Source organism: Nilaparvata lugens, chromosome 5 (assembly GCF_014356525.2).
Source record: "Nilaparvata lugens isolate BPH chromosome 5, ASM1435652v1, whole genome shotgun sequence".
Classification (NCBI taxonomy): Eukaryota; Metazoa; Arthropoda; class Insecta; order Hemiptera; family Delphacidae; genus Nilaparvata; species Nilaparvata lugens.
The window spans coordinates 48,598,893-48,626,662 of record NC_052508.1 but is presented as its reverse complement, the minus strand read 5'-3'; the positions used below and the strand labels follow the sequence as shown (position 1 = coordinate 48,626,662).

The window sequence follows — 27,770 nt, the reverse complement described above, 5'->3', positions numbered from 1 at the left end:
ATTATAGGTGGCTATGGTACTAGTCTAAACCTTATTAAATACAAATTTTGTAAAATTACTAGGCCATGCTACAAGAATGCTTCAACTGTAATGGGGATAGATTGGAAGACTCACGAAAAAAATTAATAATTTTTATCCTATCCAAAATCTTAATTCACTTTAATCTCTTGGTGAATGTTTTAAACAATAACTGTTGAAAACATTTTTTATTACATATAAAATTTGAATAAAATGTATTCTTATGTAGTACATTACACCACAAAAATTTGCTGTTTTATGAGGAGAGAACTAATAACTCATAGGTTGTAGCTGATTGCAAATAAAACATGGATTTTAATAACAGCTGTTCCAAAACAGCTGATTCATTTTGTTTTAAATAAGAAAATATTTAAAATAAATTATTAGCTGGAAATTATTTTCAGAAATATTTTAGCTCACTGTTGAACAAAACAACTAACTGTAAGTTAGGCCTACTGTAATCGCGCTGTGTTTTTTGTTTAATCTATTAACCAGTCATTTGTAACCATTTCACTTTGCTTTTGTGTTAAGTGTTAACTTTTTAAAAAATGGCAGGTAATTTTAGACATTATTCATACTCCGAATTAGCTGACATGCATTTAATGTATGGAATGGGAAACTATACTGTAATAGTACTGAAGCAAGACGTTTGTATCAAGAGAACTTTCCTAACCGAGTATGTCCAAGTTCAAGGTTTTTTGCCACTATTCATCAACATCTGTCTGAAACAGGTTCTTCGATATTCAAAGAGCACATTTATGCAGGCAGACCCCGATCTACTATGACTGTTGAGTTGACTGCTGAGAACAATTTCTTAATGAAATTTATGAACATCCAGAGAAGAGCACGAGAGAATTGTCAGTGCAGTTTAATGTCAATCAATCTATTATTTGGAGGATACTAAAAGAGCAACAATTACATCCATACCACCTCCAGAAAGTTCATACTCTATTGCCACGCGACTGTATTCCCCGTGCTGGTATTTGCCAATGGTTTCTAGTAAAATTTGTTAACCCAAACTTTTCAACAACCGTTTTATTTACCAACGAGGCACACTTTACAAGAACAGCTATCGTAAACGTCCACAACCAACATATTTGGGCAGATGAGAATCCTCATGCCATCAGTTCTAATCGTCCACATCAGTTTTCAGTAAACATTTGAGCAGGAATCATAGATCATCTACTTCTGTTCGAGCTTCCTCCCAGGCTTGATGGCATAATCTACTTAGACTTTTTGAGAGAGGAGCTATTTATCTCACTTGAACATGTACCTCTTCAGTAGCACCAAAACATTTGGTTTATGCATGATGGAGCTCCAGCACACTTCAGTGTTGCTGTTCGTGAACACCTGAATCACAGATTTTCAAATCAATGGATAGGCCGAGGTGGGCCAGTTCCATGGCCAGCTAGGTCACCAGATTTAAATCCTTTGGATTTTTATCTTTGGGGACACTTGAAAACCTTAGTATACAATACTCTGATTTATACCATTGAAGAACTCCGATTAAGGATTTTGAATGGAATAGGAATTATAAAGCAGACTCCTGGAATATTTGAATGGGTCTGACAATCGATGAGAAGACGTCTGAACATATGCATTTAGAACAACGGAGGTCACTTTGAACATCATCTTTAGTCTTTTGGTATAAGTTAAGTGTCATTTAGATATGTTACTTTCATATAAAAATAAAACTTTTCATAAAAAACCGAATATTCTATTTGCAATCAGCTACAACTTATGAGTTATTAGTTCTTTCCTCATAAAACAGCAAATTTTTGTGGTGTAATGTACTACATAAGAATACATTTTATTCAACTTAAATTTTATTTTAAATTTTATTCAACTTAAGTTTTATTTAAATTTAGTTTACACAGCTTACATAATTCTTTTCAGAATTAAATTCTCTACAATTTTTATTGCGAAAAATTATTTGTTTACTCGTCATTAAAGAAAGTTATTGGGCATCAAACGTAGAAGTCTGTGTTTTTCTAGTTAGATTTTTTGCATATTTCAACTTTTTTCTCAAAAACTACTCACACTACAGCTTCCAGACTAGTTTTATTCAATTTTTCAGAAATTTTTCCATATGAACCCAGCATAAGTTTTTCAAAAACTAGTCCCCAAACAATTCAGCATCGGTGTATTTCACCAGAGGAACTGAATTCCGGGCGAAATCTTTCACCCTGTATAGCTCGCTAATGAAGCGTTTATGGATATATGTTTATAAGAACTTTTTTTCTTATTTTTACCTCTACTATCTCGTATTAAATTATTTTTCCATAATTAAGAATCACTCTGTATAATTATTATTTAACGAAAATCCTAAATAAATGCTGCAAATCACCCCTTCTGCTAGATATATTAATTAGCATTTGAATAAATGCATTCTCTATTTAATTTCATCTGTAACTGGTTGGCCGCTATGGCTTCGAATAAAATGAGCGCTGCTATCCAGAGATTGTCAGTTTGGTGTAAGGGTAAGCATTCCTGACTAGCAATAATATTGGGAGGTACCGGGTTCGATTCCCGGGCTGGCAACTAATTTTTGGATAGTAGTTCTCATCGAATTTCCATCTAGCTGATGTCAATGTCTGCAGTAGCAGAAGTCTTCGGGGTGATTTGCAGCATTTATTTAGGATTCTCGTTAAATAATAATTACATTTTTTATTCTTTATTGAAATGAAAACATTCATTATTATATTCTTTTCTTTCTTTTCTTCTTTTTTCATTTTTTCTCCTCCTCCTCCTTCTTCTTCTTCTTCTTCTTCCTCTTCTTCATTTTCTCCTTTATATTATCTTTCTTCTTCATCACCTTTTCCTCTTCTCCTTCTTCACCTTCTTCCTCTTATTCTTTCACTTCTTCTTTTTCTTCTTCCACTTCTTCTTCCTTTCCTTTTTCTTCTTTTTTCCTTTTTTCTTCTTATCTTTCTTCTACTCAACTTATTCTTCTTTTCTCTCTATTTCCTCTCTTTCTCTTCCTCTTTATCCTATCTATACAATATCAACAGCTGGCTTCAATATTACTCCTTTTTCTCCGTTTTTTCTTTTTTCGTATATTTTTGTTTATTTCTCTCTCTCTCTCTCTCTCTTTTCACCCTTTCTCTTTCTCAAATTATATATATTTTTTCTATCTCTCTTTCTCTATGTCCTCTTCTTCTTCTTCTTCTCGTCTCAATCCTCAAGGCGATGTGAATTTTATATACGGCTGAAAAGTTCTAATTTCATCCGTTTTCCTTGACTATTAATTATCATATTATCACATTCCACTGGATGCACATTATTGTATTCAACAGGAATGGGTATCATCCTCTACATTACAAATGCTCAATATAAGCGTAATATAATATGTAATGTACATGAACATTAATTTCCACAACTCCCTTGCAGTAATATTAAGTTTCACTGGCAATGTTTCCTCCACAACTGACAGACACTCTGATGAGTTGCAATTCCAACTCCAGAACACAGTACTCAAAATTGATGTCCAATATGGCGAACAATGACAACTATTATCACACCTACATCCCCTTGTCGGCTATTTATTGAAGTTGGCAGAACTGTTTCGAGTTTGAAATGTGAAACCTAGCGAACGCAATTATCATGTAGGCAGCAGCAGCAGCAGCAGCAGCACCCCCAGCCTCAGCCGCACACACAAACTTATAACACAACAGAAGTTGGAATAGGTTTCAAATGAAAGCCATTCGTGCCTACACAATCCAACATTATGAAATTGCAACTTGCTATTTTCCATGGAGAAACTACCTCTACTGAAACGCTCAAGTAATGCGAGTTTTATAAAGTTAGATTATCTACAATCAACTTTACATTGAACTGACACTATTTTCATCAACTGATTAGGCTAAATTTGTTGCATGATTCAAAAAGAATTATTGCTTATTTATAAAACAAGATCACAACACATTTTAGATTGGAAAAAATAAACTAATCCAGATTAGTAACAAATTCATTTTACATTAGGAGCTGATTAGCAAAAAGCTCTACTTGAAGTTTGTCCACATCAATTTCAATACAACATACTGTATGTGATTCAAATTCAATAAATGGGAAAATAAATGTAGAAACTGTAGCTAGAAAGAGTAGATGGCTTCATTTCGTTAGTCTAAATAAAACGGCCGTTACGTTTACATATCGTAAATTGGAATATTTCATCTCTGCAGTAATAAATTTGTATTGAGCAGTGGTGACAATAATGGGTCAACAACACCTTAACCAAAGTAAAGTCTTTACAAACAGAACTTCTGTTCAATATTATTAATAGCAGATATAGGAAACTGAGTTTAAGTTTCAGAAAAACAACACAGCGCCAAGAATTTTCCCCGAGGTGCGTTTCTCACTAACACCAACATTATTAGTTTCCTTTTAATAAGCAAACAGTAATCGACTAAATGAATTTGACTCAGTACTTTCCCGCCAAAAAGGAAAGCCCGAGGCAGTTTTCCCGCGGGAAATCTCGTCGCGCAGCCGCCAGCTGATGAAATGAACTTGAAACGTTTTCCACCCGTCCGGAAAATGTAATTAATTTCCTATTTTAGGGAAAGCGCCTGTGTTTCCACCCTTCTGCTGTCACTTGGTGTAGGGTAACAACATGGATGAGCAGAATGTATTGCTTGTCTTATCACTATCATCCTCTCTCACTCTATCCATTTCTCTCTCCTCAATCAACAACCTCTTTCTCTCTCCTGCACTCCCTCACCGAAATTCTCTGTTTCCTAAATAGTTTCTCTTTCGCTCCAACGAAAAACAGGAAATAGGGGAAACAAGGGAACAACAATTTGATTACACTGCTTCCTTCCTTGTCCCACTGCTTCTTCTCAAAGTCTTGATCACAGTTTCATCCACATGAGATGCTACATACTCACCAGTAAAGTTTTCATTAAAGAATGCTTTACTTGTTCACTTTTCACTACTGTCTCCTTAATTTACAATTGATCTATCTCAGTATGACAAAAATTTCTGAAACTCAACTGTTTAATCAGAGCGTTCTTCTTGTATTAGAGATTCATTTTTTAATTGAATACCGTGTTTTTGACTTCCGTGGGAGAGGAATGCTGCTAACCAAAAAAGTTGTGGCTCCTCAAAATCTCCATACATAAATAAAAAATATCCATTTCATAAGTATTTCCACCACATATTTGTTCACTCGCAAATCACCAAGAAATCAATGGTACAGCAGTACATATATTACTTGAATATGGAATTCATTAATATTGAGCCGACATAATTATCAGCAGAGTAAACACTTCACTTTTTCCATTTTTTAAGGTTGCATTCACACATTTTTTTAAAGACAAATCTGGAATATCTTTTACAGGAAATTAAATCTGGAAGCATTTACAGGTAAGAAATCCTAAGAGGAGAAATATTTCTGTTGCAAAATATCAAAAAGTATTTTTTCTGTACGGAATGATATGACCAAAAGTAAATTATACATTTGATTTGTATGTTCCATTGTCAACTTTGTTACTTTGTTTGTTTCTATTGTCAACTTTGAAGTATGGAAAAATGCGTCTGGAATGTGAATTCAAATACCTTATGAATGTAGATTTTCAAAAGGATTATTCCAAATTAAATATACAGACGTGTTTGCGTTTCAAGATTTTCCAGAATTATCTCAAGTAGCAAAAGCTTCACTACGTAAATTCAATATTGTAAGCGACGGCTCACACACACGCTAATTGGCATGACCCAATAATCATGTCGGCTTATTAGCAGCAATACCACTCCCCAAATTGGTGTAACTCTACTTTGCCCTGCAGTCTGCATAACTTCTCCCCCTCATCATCCTCATCCCCCTATCTCTCCACTCCTCCTCCTCCTCACAATCATACTCTAAAGCAACTTGTCAATTTACACCCCTCTCCTCCAACACCAATGGGTCAATTTCTATCCCAATTCCACTCCCCCTCCCTAGTGTCAATTTCAATCATATTCTGCAGCCTGACCATACCACGACCACGATCAGCCTAATTGATCAGAATGACACGTTCCAATGTCAGATATCAAGCCATCTCATCTCCCTATTCGCGCATACTCTTTCTCACTCGCTCTCACCAGTCAGTCATCCCCTTCTCGCCAATCTAATCCATCATTTTGTTCCATCCACTCACTCTCTCACTCACTATTTCTAGCTCACTCGCTAACTCGCTCCTCTACGCTAGGTACTTTATATTTTTCTCTCGAATTCCAGGAAATCTTCAATGATCAGAAGTAGCATTCAGAATCATGCTGCCCGTTTCCAAGTATCATTCTCTTATTTTTCGAATAGGAACGTGAACGAATCTTGAGTCTCAAAAAGGCCTCAATTTTCATCTTCTTCTACCACGATTCCTTATATTCATAGTGTCTCATCCGATGCGAATTGAAATTTGTCCAATGTCTTGATAAAAACATCAACCAAAACACCAAAGATGAGAAGATTCTTATGATATAAATCATCAAAGTAGATGAAATTTCAATGCGACAATACTGCCCTTTTATGCTTATTATTATTATTGTTAAAAGTGAGAAAAAACTTCGAAATCAAAAATATAGTATGGTTTACAACCGTTAATTTTTCAATTTATGAGAAATTTTACTTATGAAAGTTAACAACAATTTTTCACGAAAGAGACCCTTGCGAAAAATGTAATACTCCCTAGTTTTGGAAATGTAAAGGAGGGCGCACATCATATTTAATCGTATTTAAATTCAAATCTATTTTCCAAAAAAGCATAATACATTAATATGGGATACAATATACAACATATAATTTGGAACCCCCCAACTAGACTAAATAATATCATAATTGTAATTTATACTATTTTCAATCATCAATACAAGGATAAACATATTCCACTACCTCATCCTCACTTTTGAGCTCTATTATTGCCAAAAGTTTCGCCGTTCTTCCATCTAGCGCATTGAGAAATGCAATAGATTTATCAGCAGCTGATTTGATAGTAAAAATCCATCTCACAGCTGTTACAAATTCCCGAATCTGTTAATACGATAAAATATAAATCCATCTCACAGTAGGTCCGAAATACCGAATCCATTAAAACAATAATACCCAATCCGTCACAGTGTGACAAGTGAGAGAGGTCATTGCCCCCAGTGTTGCAATATTAAATGCACAGTGCAATCAGTCACTCACACACGCACACACACACACACATATGAGTTGTCGATGATCGGCGGCCATTGACCAATTAGCGCCAACAGCCGCGCGTCTCTGACTGCCGTCGCCGTCGCGTCAAATTGCGTTTTGATGTATTCCTTAAATTGAACAGCCGATCCACTCTAATTGAAAACATTGTCCTATCTACCCAATATTCATAATTGAATACGAATTCAACCGTGGCAAATGACAAAGGGATGATGCAATATGCAATATTGAACTCCATGTAGTAATAGCTTCTACATATATTTTCGTGTTGTTTCTTGATGCTACTTTAAGATGCAAGTACTACTGGAGGACTGGAACAGTGATTCATGAACAATAGAAACAACAAGACGCTGTGAGCTTTCTCATCTGAAGCTAAGAAACTGATTCAAGTCAAGATGTGTCCATGATGACTATAGCAAACTCTTGAAATTCAAATTTTTCATCTAACAAATAATATTTAAATATTTTAGTTACTAATTTTATACTTTCCTCCTGATATTTCTTCAAACTTATTAGTTCCAAACTCAACTCTCATTATCTAAATGGAAATACTTTCTGTGTAGTAGTGAAGAAGATATAATGTCGTTTCATCATTCATTTTAGTCAAGTTGAGCCAAGATGTACTTGTATTGATGAAATAACCGAAACTTTTTTCTCGTTATGTAATGAAGAAGATATTATGACAATAAAGCAGCCGAAGATAAATAAAATATCCTTTATTAGACGAAGATGGGTGTTGATAGCCATATCCACCTCTCAACCTTGCTGTATCAAACTCAATAGGTAATTTGATTACGTTGCAACAACCTAGACTAGTTTGTTATGACAATGTCAAGTCTATTGATGCCAATCGTTTATCTATTGATGCCTATATTCATACCTGAGTGTGTTAATCTATTGAGTGAGCAAGAGAGAAAGAGAGAGAGTGCGAGTGAGTGAGCATCAATTTCACGCTCAGCTTGGTGCACTTGGTTAAGCTCTCTTGGGAGATTTCTCAGTTGCCAGCTCTCAGCTACCTTTCCAAATCCAGAACTTTCTTCGGCCGTGCATTAAGTTTTTACATGGGTCATAAAGCAAGGTTAGACTGTGATTTTATTTATTCGCCCGAGTCGAACGAAGAACGAAGATAGCAGATAGGTGCGAGTGTGAGCGAGATGCACTGATAAGATGGCAGCCAATCAGCATTTTGGCCCAGTACCAAATGACCCCTTCCTCTCCTCCTCACCATTACTCATTCTCTCCTTCTCAGGTATCCTGAGGGACGGATCACTTATCCTTTTCTACCTTTACACGGTGCTAGATCTGAGATTCGGGGTCGGATATCGATTTGCTCTTTTGCCCTTTTCTTTCTTTATCTTCACTCCACTTTTCTCTTGATATCATGAGAAACATCAAAAAGTGTTTTTCATTATTTTCAATACATTTATCTCACTCTCTTCTATTCAGTCCAGATATCTCATGGAATCAAGAGAAACATCAAAACTTATTTCTTATCAACAATCGCTTTTTCTTTCTCTTTCTTACTTCAATCTACTTATTTAATATAGTTTTCCTGGAAATCAAAAGATACATTGAAAATTGTTTTTCATCTTCAACTAGTTTCCTTCATCTTTTCTTCGGTTGTCCCTAGGAATGAGATCGCTCCATTTTACTCGATTTCTACCGTTTATTTCTGCCATGAAATCAAAATAAACATCTGAATATATTCTTCTTTTCAATTGTATTTATCCTTCTTATGTTGATCTGAACTCTTTAATAAGATTTCCTATTGAAATCAATATTGCTCATCTAATATTGCTTTATTTTCCATCTCCAAGTTACGTTTGGATAAGTAACTTCCAGTAAACCCACTTTGACTGAATTTGACTGAACATATTCCAAGTAAAATAGCAAAATCATAACTGAATAGACATATTATAATGAACCTAAATACTGAGATAGGTAATCGACATTTGATAGGTCCATAATGCAATTATGTAGTAATTCAAAAGGGATCTTTTATTATGGAATAACACATCCTTCCGACAATAGATTGAGACATTAATGACAGCTGAAAATGACATCCTTCTGAGTTCTAATAGAAGTATGATACAAAATTCCAGCACCCAAGAAACGATGAGAGTTGAAAGATATTGGACAAAGGTAGGTGACAATGATCTGATTCATTTCCATATGTATTGAGAGGAAATGAAGGCTTAATTACTTTCAATTTTGACTTTGGTCAGTTGGAGCCGTCAGTCGAAAGCCAAAAGCCAAGTGGAAAGTGTCAGAATGAGAAGGAATAGAAGGCAACGCCCGCATCTCTTCAATTAGAAAATTGATACTTCCTTCTTATCCCAATCACTTCCCTCTCTCTCCCACCCTCTTCTTCTCTTTCTTCTTCCTCCCATTATTCACTGCACTCTGTTATCGACGCTGTTCCTCATTACTGGCTGCCTGTTATCGGCTCCAACTCTTTTCACATCTCCTCTTTCATCACTTCTTCTTATATCTTTCTCCTTTTTCTTCTTGTCCCTCTTCTACTCAACAATACGGATCGTTTGGTGGAGATTATTTTTTCGACCTTTTGACACATGGTGTGCCTGACTGAGAAAGGCACGTGGCTAGGAAAGAAAATAGGGGTGAATAAACAAAATTGGTTGTAGTGAGATCAGAAAAAGGTAGATGTAGAAGGAAAATAGTAGAAGGGAGATTACGAAATTGAGAGAATAATGAGATAATGAGACCTGGAGAAACAGAGCAAATTTACAGGATGAATCAATGAGAAAAAGTCGAAAATGCAGGAAAATGGAACGAAGTTAATAAAGCAGATTACACGAGGGTAAAATAAAAATATATAAATGATTATGCATTCATTTTTTCATAATAATAAAATTCAACCTATATCATTGAGTTTGAGGTATTTGTAATAGAGTGTAACAATTAAATGTGTTTGAGGTAAATCACGTACAAACTTCGAATCAATTTAAATCAACTTCAAAATCAATTTATGATGGTGATAATTTTGTAGTGAGACGATAGCATAGTTACATAGGATAAAATTGTAAGACCCACTTATTGTATACATTATGGATTGTGTAAGGCGTTATACTATAGATATTTTATCTCTTTTCTGTATAGGGCTACTTCTATAGAAATAGAAAGAAAAATAAAAAAATAAAAATCAATGTCCGAAACATGTTGTGATTAAATATTTCAAAAAGGGTACTAAGATTTTTATTTTTCTTTCTATTTCTATAGATATTTTATATAGAATTGATATTCGTTTTATATACAAAACAACTTTACAGATAAATTTCTTCGACTTTACATGTTCTATAAGATATTATTATCTCAGATAATATTATTATTCCAGAGAAAACAAGTGAAAGAAGAACAAAATTTACTTGATTGGCCGTAACTATTTATGTTAAAATGAAATGGAAACAGATACTAGTAATTATTCCGATTAATTAAACTTTCAAGTAGTCAAACCCTATTGAAAAAAATGACAAAAAAGATTTGATTGAAACAAAATGTCCATTTTTTTAAACGCCAATAATACAAGTCACATCATAATTGAAGATACATTCAAAGTCTTTCCAATCTCATCATTCACAGCTTTTTTGTCACCAACGTTTCCCCACATTCATTCGAATCACTCCATCCGTGAAACCCAACATCAGCATCCTCATCCAGTAGACCACAAACTATGAAAAACCGTCAAAAATCAATAACCAAATACACACACTCACACCACAGGCTAGTTGATGTTATGCACGTGCTTGTGTATGAGTGATGATTGATTCAAAAACGCGAAATCACCCTCTCGTCGAAACGCAGCCTCTCACAGTCGAACGGACAACCATAATGGCCGCAGAGAGAAAGCCCAGCCGGCTCCATGATGACGATACTAAATTCGAAGAAACTACTCTTCCGCCAGCCCGTGATAACGTGATTTGAATCCCTTCAGGGTGCATTTTGAGGGGACGTACCCAATCCACCCTTTGGACAATTTGGTTATCGTTGTGTGCCCTTCCCGCGCGGTCCAGATTCGAATTATCTGATTTTGTCCGCAGATTTTGTGCGGATCACTGCTTCGGGCTCCGGGCTCCGGGCGGTGGCAGCTCGTTACTTGCAGGCTGCATCATGGCAACCAACACTTCATGCGAGAAATTATCATGCTTTCACTTGCAGCTACAGAACATAGAAGAAGATATTTCTAGTATACATTTAGAAGACAATAGCATACATTTTTACTTCCAGCATGTTTCATTCAATTTTATCAATCTTTATACTTTTTAGTATAAATAGAAAAGTATTGAAATGTGAATAAATTACATGTACATCTATTGTACCTATAACTATTTACTTCAATTCTCTGAGAAATTATTCTCAATTGCTGCCAGAGAGAATCTGATAGTAGAATTTGATAGTACCTACTATTTGCACTGAGAAATTATTTTTAATTGCTGCCAGAGAGAATTGAAGTAAATAGTTAAAAGGTAATAGCCTTCATTCAGATCAAGAATTCGAATGGAAAAGCTGGATATTTCCTAGTAACCGACACCCTGAAACGTTTTGCTCACAAAGACGAAGTATAGAAGGTGGTATACAGTACAGTCATAGAATTATTACACATAGTTTCAAGAATATAATTTCTCTATGGTACAGCATATTTGTGTTGACGTATTGTCAACTCAAATGTCACCTTCATGATTGATTGATATGTTTAAATATGACATATTTGTTAATAATTGAAAAAATGATAATTTACCTCAACAATGAGAAGCACATTAATAATTTGATATTATATACATTGAAAACCCCCAAATGGGCTCAATCAGCTATATGTGGTAATGAGTTTCATATTCTTGAATATGAAGTATTGACGATGCACCATCTTCAACTTTTCATTGGAGAACGATTCATTCAAGCATGATTTGCTACATCAAATTTTGCTGTCCAATCTAAATCTCAGACAACAGTTACTAACAAGATGCTATTAGTGAGCACATTCATCATCCTCGGATGATCAGCCTTGATTGCAGCAGTCACATAACAGCGACTCAACACTCAACAACCTTATTTAGGCCAATTGGAAAATGAATTCTTGTACAAGATTGAAATTGCAGACGAAGAACAAGATGAACGAATGTTGAGTAGCGAAACAGAGGATGATTGATCCGAAGATACAATGAGAGGAGAAAGTATGGTACAGAGAAGGAAGAGGAGTGAAGAATCTCAGACAAGATGGAAATATTGTGAACTTGAAAAGAAGAGGAAGAACTCTGTTGATAAGTATAAAATGGATAAGCAGAATACGCAATAGGAAGATAACGTTTGTGATTAATCCAAAGACAGGGAGAAAATAGTACAAGATTAGGACTACATATAATCAAGACCTCATACATTCCTGATACAAATCTACTGAATCTGAGAAAGACCATATGAAAACATAAATAAAAATAGCGTGTAAGAAGGCAGCATTAGTATAGGGAGGTTAAGCAGTAATTAACACTCGTTACTGGATGTCACACTGGTAGCATAAGAAACGAGCACCTAGTACTAGAGTTGGAAGGGAGACCGATCACAGCCATAACCATGATGAACACTCAGTTATATTTATCAAAATCTCTTTACAATAGTTAGCCCACTTAAAACTGTACAGAAACCTTAAAATTGTGAGTCCCTTTCTTCCATGACCCACGTAAAGTCAAGATATGATGTGAGCATCATCCACAGTAAACAGAAGTATAACACTATAGTGAGATTCACGTTATAATGACAGTATTTGATCAACTTTGGTTTTGCTATCCTTGTCTATCATTCGACAAAGCCGGTGGTACTATCCTTTTCTAGGTCCACAACGATGCCAATTATGGTTTTGACAGTGTAGAAATATAATTAATTAACGAAGAGTAGTACAGTATTTCCTGTGTGTAGTACAGGAAAACGAAAATGACCTCCAAAAATCAGTTCATATCCTGCATGAGATTTGTAAAGAATATAATTTCAAGATATCAAAAGGAGAAAACCAAAATCATGGCTTTTAAAGGAAAGTACCCAATAAGATCGAAGATTGTAATAGACAACAAGGTATTGGAGCAGGTGTCTCAGTTCACAAATCTGGGTTGTGAAATTAGTTATAAAGATGAATTGGATGTAGAGAAGAAGGTAGGATGGTTCCAAATGATTTGTGGAAGTATCAGTAGGACATTGGGAAAGAAAGCTACCACAAGCACGATAATGAAATTTTATAAGACAATGGCAGCTCCACTACTACTCTATGGTAGTGAATCGTGGGTAACATCAAAGCCACTTGAGAGTAAAGTGCAGGCAGCTGAGATGAGATTTCTTCGCAGAGCTAAGGGCTGTGACGGAAGAGATCACATCAGGAATGAGGATATGCGGAAAGAGCTGAATATCTTCTGCTTGAATGAGAGAGTTGCATCTTATCGTCAGCAATGGAAAGAGCATGTGGAACGAATGTCAGCTAATAGGCTTCCTCACAGAATTTTCAAGTATAAATCGGTAGGCAAAAGAGACATAGGCAGGCCACGAAAATGATGGAAATGATCATTATATTTATTATAAAATAAAAACAGTAGATTGCAGTGATGCTTATGATGATATTAGATTAGATTATATTGATGTTATTAATTTATAGATTTTATTTATTATTATTTTTTATTCTAATTACAAGCTGAATGTGAGTCGGAACAGGCAATAGCCTAATCCCTGATTGAAAGAAGAAGAAGAATCGGCATCGCTATTCTTCTATCTTTATCCACTGCCATTATAACGTGGACCTTAGAAATTAAATAGTGGAAAACTGGTCGAAGAGGTGAATATCTCCGGAGATATAACCGGAGATATATCCAAAAATAACCGGAGAAGTATAGAGAGAGTAGGTATTAATTTGAAGGAAAGAGAGTAAAGAGCCTCAAGAGAGAAACTAGAGGAAGATTGTTGATTATAAGAGAAAAATTATACATAACATGAGAGAAGTAGAGGGCTGTAGGGATTAGATAAGTATTAATGAAATAGTACGAGTACTTTCTACTTTATTAAAAGCTTGGACGATAGAATTGATGGCTGAACGAGTTGAAGAGTGCCAACTGCCAAGAAATGTGAATTGATTGATGGTGCAGGAAACGATGATAAGGAGCAAGAAAGATGAATGAAGAAGGAGAAAAGAAAGAGAGAGAGAGAAGAGTGACGAAGGAGACGGTCTTCGCTGATAACGAGGTGATAGATGTCTTTCCTAATTCGATCTGAAATGACCCAGAGCTCTTTCTCTCTCACTCCACTCAGACTCAGACTTGGTTTGGCATCTTCCAGTTATTAATTCTTGTTGTCTGACAGCTGGGTCTTCGACAGCAGACAGCTAAGCAGATTTCCAATTCCTTCCAAGGCAGAGCAGAGCAGAGCATTATTATACAGTTGCAATCCAGTCTGACTAGAATTGGCCAAATAGATCGCTCTGGAGTCTGTCCATTTCGGGTAATGCTTACGATTTAAAATTTGGAGCTGATTCACAAGTGATTTCCATATGAATTTGGATTTCCAATTCATATTAAATTCGAGATGTTATTCATTATCATTGGATATTGCAATTACAAATTTCTAAATTCCATTGACTCCTGCCACTCTTCAGAATATTATTTCATTCTAGTTTTGTAAAAATATTATACTGTTGTTGTGTATGATATGTTTCAGTTTCAAATTATCATATATGAATGATAAGTCAAATGAAGATACAATTATTATATTATTTAGATAAACTCTGTAGTCTAATCGAATTGCAATAGCTATTGCAATTTGGATGAGCGAATTAATACTAAACGATAACTAATCAACAATTAGTAATTAATTACGTTAATGGAGTGATAAGGGCCTTCCCAAATCCCCTAAATCGCCTACATAAGCCTAGGGGCGTGAATTAGATAATGGAGTAATAGACAGTGTTTGATGGTAATGCAGTAATGGAGAGATCCATGTAGGCTACTCCTATCATATCATGAGGTGAGTGCTAGGCAAAGCATTACAGTAGAACAATATCTTAATATGAAGAAATCTTTTATTACTTTTCTATATTATTATTCTTTGATTTCTAGCATATGAAATGTCAAGCAAAATTTGAAATTCCATTATTAAGACAGATCGTTATCATACCACAACAATGGAGTAAACAATAGTAGTTTGTACATCAATAAACAATATAGAGATAAAAGTAGAATGTTCAACAGAATTCAATATTCCACTATGAATATTGTTCATTGAGAGTTTGATCTTCAATAACCAATAAAACCAATGACAAATACTTCATCCAGCGATCAAATAGTGCTGCATTTATAGTATTCAATTGACAACTTATTACTATAAATAATTATAGAGTTTGTAACTTGAAAATCACTTCCTGGTGGTTTGTAACTCACCCAAAAATAAAAGTCCAGTCTTCCTTCACCATCACTCATATACTATCACGCACAATCATAAAGAACTGTTATTACATACATTCTCAATAGATAAAAAACATTCATCTGGCCAACATTCTTTTAGTGAAATTACGACCCAAATTCATTATTTATTAATAATTCCATAGTGTACAAATATTGAACTTTCGGAATGGTAAAACAAGCTAACGTCGAAAATTGTTCCTATTACAAAATAGTATAATAATTCAGTAATTTCATCCTACCAACCATGACGTAGAAAAATTGAATACTGACTGTTGTACTTATATTGTCTTTGACTGTGAGAATCACATTTGATGCTTGGTAACCTAAAGACTACCAAATCCTGGCATTTTTCATTTTTCACAATAACGTATTAAACAAATTCGAAACAAAACAAAACAACAACGTAAGCGAGCCAGGGTTTTTGTGAGGAAAGTCTTTGACCCCTATCTGCTCTGCTCTGCTCTGCCAGCCTGCATTGTGGATTGTGGGCACCACCCATATGAGTCAAACAGGGCACACGGCGACTATTGCAAACATCCCAGTCCGCCTGTCATCCTACAAATACTTTGTTTCTTTTATGGGACATTTTATGCAACACCCGCACGCGCTACGACAGGTGCGCGCGTTTAAACAGTAGTCATATAATGGGCGGGGGAACACTAGGGGTGAGGGGTCCCGTGAAAAAGGGGGCGCTTCTATTGTTTTGTGACAGCATTAAAATTCCAGCCGGCTCTAATTCGATGGCAGCCGTTTTGGCCACGACGACAACAATCCATGACAATGCCACCGCGCTACAAACCATCGGTTTTGCCAACTACAAAGTACAAAGTTGATGTGCTTTGTTCAGAAGAAATAAGGTAAGAGAGATAAAAAAAAGATAACAGAGATAAAAATACCAGTGGTATAAGTAATAATATATTATATTATTCAAAGCCAAATGGAGACCTAACCATATTTTAGACTTTTCTTTATTTTAGTCATTTCTCTGAACTTCAAATTCAAATTTCATTCCATTCTATCTCCGATCAAGTCTTAATACTTTCTCACATTCATTTAATGATTGACTTTATTGTGAGTTAGTGCATAAGCCAGCTTATATTATTTTAGATCGGGTTAGCTTGTTTTTCTCTATCAATCATTTCAAATCGAATTTGAATATTATTGGAATGTTGATAATACAGATGGTAATGATGAGTGATAACTAATTATTAGAACTTGATGAAAATAATAGCAATTAACGTGATGATTTTTTCAGTAGACAATTATTCGTTTTATAAGTAGAAATAAGCACATAAAATTTTATTGGGTTGAGTGAAAAGTGAGAATGAAAACTAGGATATGATTATAACAAATTATTAATGATAATTGAAGAGCCAACCTGTTTCAAAGTTCCCTAAGAGATGTTCCTGTCTACTCGTACAGTGTGACCTTATTATGATGATGATGAATTTGAAGTCCTAAAGAAGATGAAATGAACAAAAAAGAGAAAGGAAATAAGATTCCGAAGAGGGGTCATAGTGAAAAATATGAACAAGATGAAATAAGAAGAGATTCAGAGATGAAGAAGTGAAGAAGAGAAAATTAAAGAAGACAAGTTTAAAAAGACGGAGTTGATGGTTAGAAGAGGCCGAATAGCATAGGGGATGGAGAAGAGGGATAATAAGCAGAAGAGATTTATAATCATTTCTAATTTAGTTTTTGATGACGTTGATAATAATGAAAAATGAAAGGAAAGAGAGAGAGTGAAAGAGAGAGAGAGAGAGAGAGAGAGAGAGGAGAGAGAGAGAGAGAGAGAGAGAGAGAGAGAGAGAGGAAAACGATGAGAAGGAGAAGGACGAGTAAAATCAAGACGAGGAGGAAAAGTGGGAAGTGCAGTAGATTGTTGAAGAAGCCCAAGAAAAGAGAAGACAGACACGTCTGTGGAATCTTTGAAACAATCTCTCCAAGAGAAGCCACTTTCCTACTACACTCAGTAATTAATGAACCGCGAAATAACTGAATTCTTAACGAACCAATGCAGTTGGATATTCATTGACCATTTCTGACTTGCAGCTGGAGAATACAAAATTGATTACAATAAATTGTATTCAAAGGAACTACCTATTCAAAGCAGCGGAATAAAACGTTGATAAGTTTTGTGTTATAAAACAGAACAATTGAATGAAAGAGTAGCACCAGCCAATCTACATTTCATCTGTATTCACAGTTCCAGCTAGATTCAATTTTGGTTTACAGCCAATCGATCCTCTCTGATCCGCTTCTTCCTTTCTTCCTTCTGCATCTATTCTTTCCATCCTCTGTTTTCCTTTACCTCTTTCTTATTCTTCCTCATTTCATTCTTACTATTCTTCTACATTGTTTTTAGAGTCCTTACACTTTTTCACCTACCATTCACCCTTATTAAAAGTTCAATCTTCAAGACATTGGTTTTAAACTTATTCACTTTCATCGTGTTTCAAAAATCTTAAATTACATCTTCAACTTTCTGTGTTGTTGTGAAGATGATGATCGGATGAAAACGACTTGATATTGTCAAAATCAACAATTTATTTTTCTAATTGAAAAAAATTGATATACTAGTTTCGGGTTGTTACACAATTATCAATCTTCTAGTAAACTGAAAGCTTAAAATTATTAATTTCTGCATACAAAATGGTGAAAGCAAATGGTAAAAGCCAATGTTATATAGCTAATGGTGGAACGTTAATCATCTAAAAATCATTCACATCTTGTAGAATTATTTCAATTTTTTCAATCTTATCACATCTTTCTCAGTAAGATCCACAGGACTTCCCCGAACATATTTCTTCACCTTTTCATCCTCTATATTTGTCAATCACTTCCCACCACTAATCTGCCTCCTCCTCCTGTCTATTAGATTTATCAACTCATCATACTTCAAAAATATAGTTTGTTCCTCTCTTTCAAATTATCGTTTTGCTTTTTCCATCAAATCATCTCTCTTCCAAATATTGATCTGCCTTCCACTTGCATTCATTCTAGTACCCTTTTACTCCTATTTTTCATGTGTGTCTTCTATCTAATCGATCTCTCCTGTCTATCTTATCGTATAGATCCATAATCTTGTCGATATCATAATCCATAATCTTGTTTCTTCTCCGGTGATATTTTATAGGAATGTGCCCACATGTGAAAATCACAGATAAATTTTGGTTCAAGCAATTTTTACTTGACATACAATCATCTTAACCATTCCATGATATCTTTCTCCTTTCCGAATCAGTTACTCACTCTCTTCCATCCCTTTTGCTCTTAATAACTGCCTCCTACTTACCCCTACACCAATCCACGTCATCCACAGAAGTACGGCGCTTCACATTGTTTCCCCCCTTACCCCGCACAGCATTGCAACACAACAATTACTCTGGCTACAACAAAAAGGAGCCCAGCTATTAATTAAGTTATTATATTCGCTTCTAATTACGACAACTGTCGCATCAGAAACAGTGAACAAAAGAGGAGAGAAAATCTGAGCGAAAACCAGACAAGGAATCCGCGTTCCTCTTTCTCTCCAATCGCTCGCTACAAACGTGGAAGCACTGGCTATGATCAAATTATTCCTGGTTTTTCTCATTTCTACATCTGTCTTTCTTTTTAATTTCAACTGTCATATTGACAAGCTTATTGTTTGGGAACAAGAGCGAATTATAGAATTAGAATGCAAAAGAGAACTGATTTGATTGTCTTTGTTTGAGGCACCCGCCTTTGTAATAGCACCAACAAACCAACTCATCCGTACTTTAATTGCCGTTTTTCTACCTCAACTCAATACCTCCAAGATGATTTCGATTGAATAAAAATTCACCGTTCATTACTCCAGCCCGGACAGTTTTTATTTCTACCCGTTGATTGCTTTTAATTACAATTTAGATGTCATTCGAACGTCGGCTGTTCAGTCGAACGCAATTTTTTGTCAATGAATCGAACGCTACAATAAAAATACATTCCCCAACAATAAAGTCAGTGCAATACATTCCTGAACACTGTTACAGAAGCCAATCATCAGTTTCTTTCCTACGTGTTAATCAAAAACGAACTGGTTCGGGGAAAATTAAGCTATAAAGACAAGAAACATGCAAAAGAACAACCCTAAACAATTGAAAATTAAGATATTAAGGAGCAAGGCAATAAAGCGACGTATTGATCTGAAAAATACAAATCGTTTTGGGGAATGGAATGTTTCAGTAGAAGATGAAGCTATTTAGACTTTCAAAATGTACTGAAAGAATCTTAACGTTAATGATGATTTTAGGAATGAACTGGTAATCAAGCTGATCAGGAAATTGATTTGAGTTATTAGGGAAATGCCCATGGAAAATATTGTAATATATTGAAAATATTGTATAATCTGTTCGATTCCATACACTTCTTTCAAATAATTCTTTCAGCTGTAGTTTTCTGTAAAGTGTGAAGTTTTTAGATCAAAATTTTCTAGTTTTTTTAATTTTATGTTCTGATAGTATCTATTTGATTCAAAATTTGCTCGTTTATCTGAGTATTGGAGAGCGTAAATTGAATTTTGAGAAGTGAAGGTGACATAACCAACATTTTTATTTGGACAGTATACAGAAGTATAAATTGGAAATGGGACAGTTTTGGGCATGAGCCTGTTGTGCCTTTCCTCATGTTAAGTAGTTGTACACAATGTGATAAATAAATAAATAAATAATAATTATGTTCATGGACATTGGTTGATTGCATCAAGGCGGTTGATTCCAAGGCGGCTTGATATATAACTTATGCATCAAATATTGAATGGCTGACTTCACGAACAATTATTTGATAGATTCAAGAAGCCCATTGACATGGACTCTGGAGATGCATCATTTATCGACTAGCAAGCTGTCTAAATTAAATAGTCTAATGAATGTCTTGCACAATCTGAAAAGATGTTTCTCTGTAATAATATAATAATAATTGTTTTATATCATTAAAATAGTCTAAATTTTTCAAATCTATAGAAAATTAAAATACTGCTATTCAACAATAGCAATAAAAATAAATACACGAGGCTAAATTCTTACCAAATCATCACTAGAGAGCTTTAAAAGGCGATGAAAGGCAGAGACACATAAATCTACACCTTCAACTCCTGAGCATTAACATAAATCACAACTGACTATAATACCATTAAAAAAATGCGCATAATTTCAATTATTACACGCCTACACTCTGTTCGATTCGACGGACTTTGTGGCAATGCACTTCAAATTATACATTCGTTAGCCTTGAAGTTAGTACTGTAATACGATTTGTGAAAACAATTTAGTAGCCTAGAGAGGCTGAAGAGGGCATTAGGCATGCGCAATCAACTACTTTGGTACTTAGTGGTTGTGAGTTGTGAGACAACATCAATCCCAAAAATACACCAAGGACTCAAATCCCACATCCATTGAAAGATTAATAATCGGCAGCTTCTGGCGTTTATAACGATTTTTGTATTTGGGCACGGTTAATATGCTTCTGGTTACTCATGTGTTGAGTGCCTGGTGATAAATGGAAGATAAATTGATTAATTATTATTCTATGATTTATTCTTGTTTTTAATGCTAACCATATTACATCATGAGTTAATGCATTCATATACATGAGACTTGGGACACAACACACAAGGTTTTTTCCGACAATTAAAGTAATCTATTTTCAACTCATCCTGGATTTTTAATGGAGGATTTGCTATTGTAATGAGGAGGAACTTACTAGATACATTCTAATGCATGAGTACATGAGTGTACATTCAAAGCTGTGATATTTGAGTTTAGTGTTTACTGAGCCAAAATGTGTGGAAGCTAAACTCCATGAGCACAGTTTTAATTATGGAAAAGAAAAGCAGTGTTTTAAAAAAACACTTTTGAAGTGAAAATACACTTACTTTTGTAGTGACGATCGTTTCGACGTTTCGACCTGTTGTTGGTATCTCATTGCCAACGATTAGTGACGTTCGTCGCTACAAAAGTAAGTGTATTTTCACTTCAAAAGTGTTTTTTTTAAATTCAAGTTTAATTTTAACAGTAAAAAAGTATGATATACAACAGAGAAGCAGTGTATTAAACTCTTGGAAATAAGATATATTAAAAGAAATGGATAATCTGCTAGAGAAAAATTAGGCAAAAATAAACACAAGTACTGTATATCAAACTGAACAATATTAGCATAACATCATAAAATCTTTTATAAACAAAAACAGAAGCTGATATCAATTTAAAAGTTGGTAATTTTGTTTATGAGTCTTGAATGGTTGGAAGATTATTCTTGCGAACTTCTACCTTGCTTCAAATATTTGGAATCTTGAAATTTATATTAAAGGAAAATCTCAAGAATCTGCAAAAAAACCGTACTTCTTTTTTCTAGTTTTGTGGCAGTGAAAATCATCCACATAGTGAAGAGCAATCGAGAAAGTGCTAGCGATATGGTGTAGAATAAAGGAAGAGGGGGGAAGCGGGACTTTTACGATAGTCACGAGATTCCTGAGTGTAGGGTGGCTGCGGGAAGGGAGTGACATGGGGGATTGAGGGGTTAAGGATATCGTCGTCGTTAACTGAAAAGTAGTGGACGCGTGTTCAGGAATACACCCACGAGAAACAGATAGTAGAAGCATTTCAACAGATAGAACTCTGACAGGAAAAGAGACATGGTTGGATCGGGTTTGACTGAAAACTGAGAAGGTTTCAAGTTTGGAGGATGAGTACGAAAGTGAGAGAGGAATACGGGAAATAGTTATGAAAAAGTGATTAGCACTGGAGAAGAGAGTGAATCAGAGATGAATGAAAAAGATTAGATTGTATTACTTTTTTTGTACAATAATGATTTATTCCCACTATATTGTGAAAAATTTCTCTGATTTAACACAGTATATTGTAACTTTCTTAATTTGGCAAATAAAAATTGATATATAAAACAATAATTATATATGAATACAGATAAAAATTGATATATGAAATAATTAAGAGAAATAAACGCAAGAAAAATAAGAATGGATATTCATTCTCAAGAATAAACTCACGAAAACTCAATAATGAATATGGGACAGTTCGATAATTACATTACATGGAGTAATATTAAAAAAAAATGTGGAGTAATCATATTACACTGTATGCTTGGATATAAAAATACTGATGAATTATAGGGTATTTATTATACTCATATTGTGAGTATTTGGAAATGGAACAAAATATTCAAACTATACAGATAATAATAAGAAGGGAACATACTAGGAAGTATACTCTTGAGAAAGAAAGAAAGAAAGGAGGGAGTGAGAGTGAAAATGTGATTAGACAGAAAAAAGAGAACAAGTCCGGATAACTTCCATTTGCTGACTAACAAGAAATCCTTATTAGAAGTGGGTCTTGGCAATAGGGTGTCATGTGGTCGTAAATGACTTGGGTTTCCACTGGCCCAAGTAGAAGTTTAGTTGACGAAAGTATCGATTACTCCTGGTGCAGCCGAATTCTCCACAGCTTCCTTCACCCTCAACCCATATTCTCAATTATTGAAAAAAGTCCTGACGTATCGATTTTCTCAATCACGTGTGACTAGCACTGAAAACAAGTAGTTCATGTCTGTAAGTACTAGAATTCCATCGACTTAACAAGCTTACTCTGATAAATTTGCCAAGTGCATAATATCGATAATTGTGCCTTCAATGCTGTAAATAAGTGAGATATTCGATAGCAACTTCAAGACAAAAATTTATTCTTAAATGAATAACCAAGAATTACTGAAAGACATTTTAAACCACTCTCAATAAAATCATGGTAGTTGGAAATGATTATTTGAAACGTAATACAGTATTACAGATACATCTTAGGAACCCCAATTCGAATGCAGTATTTTCAACTCAATCTGGACAAGAAAATGCTTCCGAAGAATGTTTTTGTTAGAAAGAGAATCACTCAGCACACTGACTTCTTTTGTCACAACAGGAGATTGGCGCCATAAGCGGCACTTTTATCAGTCCTTTTTCGTAAAATTTTCGAACATCTTCGGGAAAAGGACATCTGCTTCCTGAAAAATATAAATTTGAATTCCGGAAGCAGGATATCCAGTTTTCCTTTTATTCTAGCATGGATTGCAGTCGACGTCCACCTAACTGATGTTCAGGGGAAACACAGATATCGGAAATCAGTATCAGTCATGAATTATTTATCTCAAGATCAACGAACTCAAAACTAAAACTACTGGTTCATGAATTTCGATATTATGACAGATTTTTCGAAGACAGAAAGCTACATTTATTTCTAAAGAGACATGTATATTTTATATTATGGACTTTGTAAGGGATGCCGCTACAAATACAAAGACGAGTATGTGATTTCTGCCTTTATAATAAATTAGATAAGTAAATTATGAATGAATAAATAATTATAATTAAACATATCGCGATTACGAATTGCATGATACATCGTTTGAGTTTAAACTAAAACTGCCATGTGATAACATGGAAAAAGAGTAGAATGAAAATAATAAGATTTCGATAAAGTTATCATAATCACCTCTAAAGACCATAATCCTATATAGTTTGCGTTGTTAAAGCTAAATAATTATTAAAATCAGCTTAACTATCCAAATCGGCAAAATAATGATATATCCGAATTTCTACAACGACTTCATACCTAACTCTGCCTATTTCCTCTGGATTGGACAAATGGAAAGATTGGATTGGAAAAATTCAGCAAGTAGATGACATAAAGTAGCAGGGTGGTGAATAACTCTAAAACTTTTCAGACACTCTATATAGATCAAGATCTATAAGTTATTGATAATCACCAGAGCACAAAAGCTTGAACAACATTTCACTTCAGAACTATACACCCGGATTCAGTTATCATAAATACAGTAGAGAGTGGGCAACTAGATATCCATGTGTGTATCATTGACCACTGGCAATAGCTTTCAAAAACACATCCATAATTTCATCGATACACAGGCCTCTCAAAGTAATTAAGATCGTTCTAATAATTCGAAATGCTCCTGGCAATCAGACATATCACTGCCTCCTACAGTTGTCAAACAAATTTGTAACGGTTCAATTTCCTTCTGTGCTGAAAGGAAGTTATATCAAGCATATAAATATACATATCACATGTAGCCATTTGGTTCCCTCTACCAAAACTATATAGAGCTAAATGTGTACTAGTGACTATATCTACCTACCTATCCTGCAAATCATTCTATTTGAGTCAGTTGTTTTGTGACGTAGGCGTTCAATTAGCATTGCATGATACCTCTGATTAAAAAGCCAACTATATTCAAGCTAGCTGTGTTTCAAGCACGTATATGTAGCACAATATGTGGGTTGTGAGTTATAACAATATAACAAGCACTTCATTGACTGCCTTCCCATTCAGAGCGCCAGCGAATGGATGATTGAGTTCCACTACGGCATTTATGTTTTCACGACCTAAAGCCGCCATCAATTTATAGCTTCAAACTTCAAAACGAATCTTTTCATGCATACGTTCAATATTTATTAGTAGTTCGAGTATGCTTTCTACAATCAACTGTTATCATTGACGGCTTGATTTAGTCTTTGTTAGATTTCAATTTTGTAGACAAGTAAATTGCTACTACACTACCACATTCAAGATAGGATATTCTACGGTCAGTATTAAACAATTAGTATTATTAGAAGCTAATTATTATTAATCTCAAATAGACCAATGAACTCATTTTATTTTATAAATAATGTAATGCTATTCAAAAATTAATACATGTCTCTGTAGTGCTTCCTTTAAGGAACTGTTATCATAATTATAAGAATTAACCAAATCCGTTAGATTTTCAAGAAAGAAGAGAAGTTTGTTAGATCGACATCAATCAAGATTCAAATTTTTATGAATCAACCATTGAGATTATAAACAAAATATTTTTATTACATATTAAAATAATGAATCTCATTTTTCATTTCATAATATGAAAAGAATTGAGTTTATGCCAAGCTACAATTTATATTCACCGATCCCGTACACTGGATCTAGATTATCCATATTAATATTCATCTATCTATATAAATCTATATAAATAATAAAACTCGAGCCTCAAATTTTGACGTTCAATAACTTTTTTATGTGTGCACCGAATTTGATGATTTTTTAGTTGTTTTCGTTATGTTCAGAATCAGGTATATGTCCTATCAAATTTATAATCCGACTTAAGGACTCTTTCCTACTGTCCTTCAAAGTTTGCATGTAATCCTTAAGCAGGGAACCCACTATGCCGTCACCGTCAGGCGCCGTCCGGCACCGACCGTCACCGTCAGTCGCCGCCTTCACCGTCATTTTTCCAGCGATAACCCACTTGCCCGTCTGGTTAGCTCCGTCAGAAACCGGAGCTAACCAGAAGAAATGCATCAGTTGCGATGGAGAGTTCATCAGACGAGGAATTGCTGGTAATAGCCGCAGCATGTGCTGAAGAAGAAGAGATACAGAAACGGAGGAAGCATAGGTAAAGGGTGCACGAAATCTTCAGAAGAAGAAACGAATATGGTGAATTTCATCATTTGTTTGACGACTTGAAAAAACTATGCTAAATTCTTTTTATATTTCCGCATGACTCCAAAGAAGTTCTACGAATTGCTCGAGTTACTGAAATTCCCAGTGAAACACAGTAACTTCCGTGAGGTCATTGGTCCTAAGGAGCGGCTGGGCTTGACACTGAAGTACGTAAATTTATAAATGTCATGTTACTTTTCCCATCATCGTGTGATTTGTCAAACGGCCAAAACTTTGATTTCATAATTTCGCTTACAGAATAATATTTGTAAATAACTTACCTGACATGGTATCAAACTTTTCTGAGATTTCCTGCCAAGCATTATCTTTCTTCCTGTTGTCGTGATAACTATTATCACTAGTATTATACAGGAAAGGATACTCCCTAACAGCCTCTATCAACATTTCGTCCGTACTCATCGCTCACAGAACAAAGGCGCACTACAACAAAACACTGGCGATGTGACTTCACTGATAGTTGAATGTCGACTGGAAGAATGATAAAAACCGGACTGGCTATCCGGCAAGAATGCCCCAAACAGCAATGGTGGCTGACGGTGACTGACGGACACGGTCGTGGCCGGTGACGGACGGGTATAGTGGGTTGCCGTTCGTTTAAAACAATGCAAAGCAATGTTGCCGGTACGCAACGGTGACGATCGGTGCCGGACGGCGCCTGACGGTGACGGCATAGTGGGTTCCCTGCTTTATGGGAGAAGAATTTGTGAGCTGGCCACACACAGAAATAAAAATCAGCTGTTATAATCATTGCGTCATCCAACAGCCGTCGGTAGATCTGTTTTTCAATTTTCTTCCTACTTAATTAACAAAATTTCAATTCTGTGTAATTATTATGCCGCGATACGAACGACGTCCAAACTTGGGTCACAGAACTCGAAATGCTGTAAATTTAGAATATGCACGGGAAAATCAGCAGCAAGGAGATTATACCATTCAATTCCCAGCACGCTGCATTCAACTATAACTAAAAATACAAACTGCTGCATAGCTAACTAAGCACAAAGGAAGTCCATATTGAGATATAAATAATAAAGTACGTATAATACTGATTGTTGGATAATTTTCATAAAAATATAGTGCATCAGATTAAGCTAAGGCTAAGAACACCTGAGGAGGTGCGGTTGGTGATACAAAGTGTTGATCTCATGGAGGTTCCACGCCATGCCCGATTCAGTGTGTGTGTGAGTTTTTCCATTTAAACCAATAAGCAAGAAGCACCTGGATGCAAAATGCCGCATCGCCCCTCCTCAGGTGTAGGCTATATCCAGCTAGTTTTTTTTATAAGATAACTATTTGGCGGTACGAAGCTCGCCGGGCCAGCTGATTGGCAATAAATACAAAGCGGGAGATTCAACAGACGTTGAATACCAAACAATGACTATGTACTCCCAAAACTGCTTTTAATTAGTCAGATAAGAACCACAAGAACGTCAATGCTTGTCCAGTAGCCTGGCCACGAGATCTACGAAATCAATTAATGAGTGCCATACCACATTCATCTACTCGAACATCATCTTTATTAAAAATTATTGCATTTGCACTAAGCCGCAATTCCAATGTCACCACTTTTAATTCTTGAGGGACGAAGCACGCTGGTGTCGAGGAATG

General features: G+C 35.1%; 1 protein-coding gene across 1 annotated transcript in view; it reads right to left on the bottom strand.

Annotated features, from left to right (window-relative positions):
* Positions 1-27,770, bottom strand: part of LOC111060808 (roundabout homolog 2) — a 142,709-nt gene that overhangs the window by 40,554 nt on the left and 74,385 nt on the right. The window lies entirely within an intron of this gene.